Raw genomic sequence first — 3,047 nt, 5'->3', positions numbered from 1 at the left:
TTAATTGCTCCAAGGATTCATGCTTACACAGTATTCTTCACCTCTTAAAAATCACCGTAAGTCCTACTTTAGTAATGCTATTCTTTGATGAGAATATTTCACGTCCTGTGTAAAGTGGGTTAGGACTTTCCTCATTCCCTTGTCATCACATATGAATTCTAGCCAATATAAATGTCCTGTCTTATTGGCAGGGACCAAAGAGAAATCAGACATACTGAGAGGATTGCAAATGAAGGACTTTTACAGCTACAGTAAGTAATGGTTTATTCTTCCAAAAACCAGAATATTTTGGAGGAAAACATGGAGATCAAGACAACAGTTCTTGGCTGCTATTGCTTATATTATTGTCTGTTTTCTGGGTAAACAATAGCTCCAAAGCTCTGCTTTTCAAATAAGGAGATAACTGTCTTCTTCTGCCAGTTAAGAGTGTAGAGACAGAAATGTGCTGATAATTCCCACGAAAAGTGGGAAGTTTCTGAAAGTCATAATAAGAAAACAGCTCAAAGGAAAAAGTGGTTTCAGTTTTTAAGGTCGTCATTTTCAGAGTGCCATGTGTTAAATATTTCTTTTCTCAGTTCTTGCTTTCATTCTGGCACAGGGTTTTTATTTATTCATTTATTTATTTCCTATAGATTTCACTGAAGTGAAAATCACATTGCAAAAGATAGTGGAAAGCAGAAAACTCAAATTTCCTATGTGTTTCTCACACCAACAATAAATACCTTTTTAGGTAAAAATTTGTATTTTCTTTTGTTTTCTTAGGCTTACTCTTTCTTCAAAGTTATTGCTTCTCAGTTCTGCTTTGGTTGACGAGTAATTCCACTTGCAGATCAGCCTGAAACACATTAAATAAATTAGAGGATCCAATTTGCTAAATTACCATTTTGAAAACATTCCATACTCCTACAACTACAAAACAAAGTTTGGATCCATTATTTATTGTATTTTGTAATGCAAAGCTAATTTGTTATTTACTGGAAATTTAGTTTGTTTTGAGCAGATTCAGGAAGTTTCCCAACCATGCCTTTTTTGTTTTAAACTGTCATTGAAATAAAGATTCAGTTATTACCATTTCCATATTCTGAATATAATTATGCATTAAGCAAATGAAGAACAAATAGAATTGGTGAGATAGAATGTGGTTTTTTTGTGTTGTTTTTTTTTTCTGGAAATCAAACTCTACCAGAAAGATCCTTTCATTCTCTTCTATTTATTTATTTATTTTCCCCCCATGAATTAAAAATGTGTTTGTAGTTCCACTGAAGTAACTGCATGATGAAGAGAAACACATATTAATGTTGTTATTTTGGTATTGTCGTGGTGCCAAATGACAGAGCTTTTATAATATTTGTGAGTTAGTGACTGTACAGAACAGTAGTTCCTGTTGATTGATTGTATTAGACAATTATATGAGCAGAGGTGAGAAAGCTGCTGCCAAGAAAAAACAAGACAGCAATGAGAAGTACACCAATAATAAATATCTAAGGATGCGCTGATGCACATAAAACCATGTAGATGACAATATATTTAATGGCAATGATGTCAATTTCAGTGAGAAGTAAGATAGCACTTTATGTTGACAGTTTGAGTAGGTGAGAAAATCAAGACATTATGCCGGCTTGCAGACATTGAAATCAAAATCTCTCTTGGAAAAAATAACATAAAGATCACTAAAGTAAATATAAATTTTGCCTAGATTTAAACCTTCAAAATAAATGTCCTTCAAATTTAGAATAAAGTATATAGTAATCGCTTTCATCAATATAATTGCTTTATCTTTCAACTGACTGAAGGTCATGTTCAAAACCTTACTGAGGTCAGGTTCACAGTGAGCAGGGCATGCGATTTCAGTGTTGCAAATAGGGACATGAACTGGTTTCTACAGAGCATTATCCATATGCTCAAAGCTTTTTGAACATCTCAGGCCAAATTCTGTCTTCAGAAATATGTGTGCTGATTCCAGGTGGTTTGGGGTGTTTTTGTTTTTTTTTGTTGAATATTTATTTTAAAGTCACCTTACCTATAATATCATCTCCTCTTTTGTTTATTTTACTTTATTTACTTACCTTTTTATTTATGTTTATTTTACACTTACACTTACACACATATAATTACGGTTAACTTAACAATGATGGCTCAGGGAATCTGTTTAAGGAGAATTTATCAGTTCTGAGTAAGGCTCTGAAATTGTCCCTTAATTGGATGCTTTAATACACACCAAACCAAGTATAATCTGCCATTGGCATCTTTTTATCTAGCAGTAATGGAAATCACTTAAAGCTTGCTGGCCATTTAGGCAGATGGACCGCCAACAGACCCAAAACGTAGTCGCTGTTTTGGTGCAAAATCACTGCACAACAGCTAACTCCTCCTGCAGGCAATCTGCGAGTCAGCCTGAAATGGGACTTAAAATTGTAGAAGGGAAGGTCCCTGTACTAGACACGTAAAAATGCTTTAGCTGGCAGACAAATGAAAGATGATGTCATGGGAAGCCCTTCTAAAGCCATACTGCAGTCTGGCTTGGGAGAATGTGGAAAGTCCAGAGGGAAAACCTGATTCAGAGCAAAGGGGAAGTGCTCACCCAGTTCCTTCTGATGTAGAGAGACTTGAAAGCATTCGTGTTTGATGATGTGAGACTCAAATGCTGCAACTTTGTGACTGCTTGTCTGGCTGGTTCTTAATGGTGTTATTTGCTATCCTGAATGGACAGGAGGATTTCTTCTAGGCAGGACAAGGTGGGGAATGATTTCACGAGTTTCCTGCTAATGCTTTGTCAATTATTATTATTATCATCATTAAACAGAGCATTAAACTACATAGAATCTCATAACAGTAAATGACACTTTTGGTATATTACCTGTTTAATACTACAGTAATTGCTTGTGATTATATATAACTAATAAAATGTCTTCTTGCCAACATGATGTTTTTAATTAAGTATTTCATAGCTTCTAGTAAAAGCAAAATGTATTCTCAGTTGGTGTAATATCAATCTGGGACACCAGCACTGATGGTTTGTTTTTCTGCTTTTCCCCAGTGTTACCTCT

Source organism: Coturnix japonica, chromosome 7 (genome assembly GCF_001577835.2).
Source record: "Coturnix japonica isolate 7356 chromosome 7, Coturnix japonica 2.1, whole genome shotgun sequence".
NCBI lineage: Eukaryota > Metazoa > Chordata > Aves > Galliformes > Phasianidae > Coturnix > Coturnix japonica.
Note: the sequence above shows the minus strand (reverse complement) of the source record.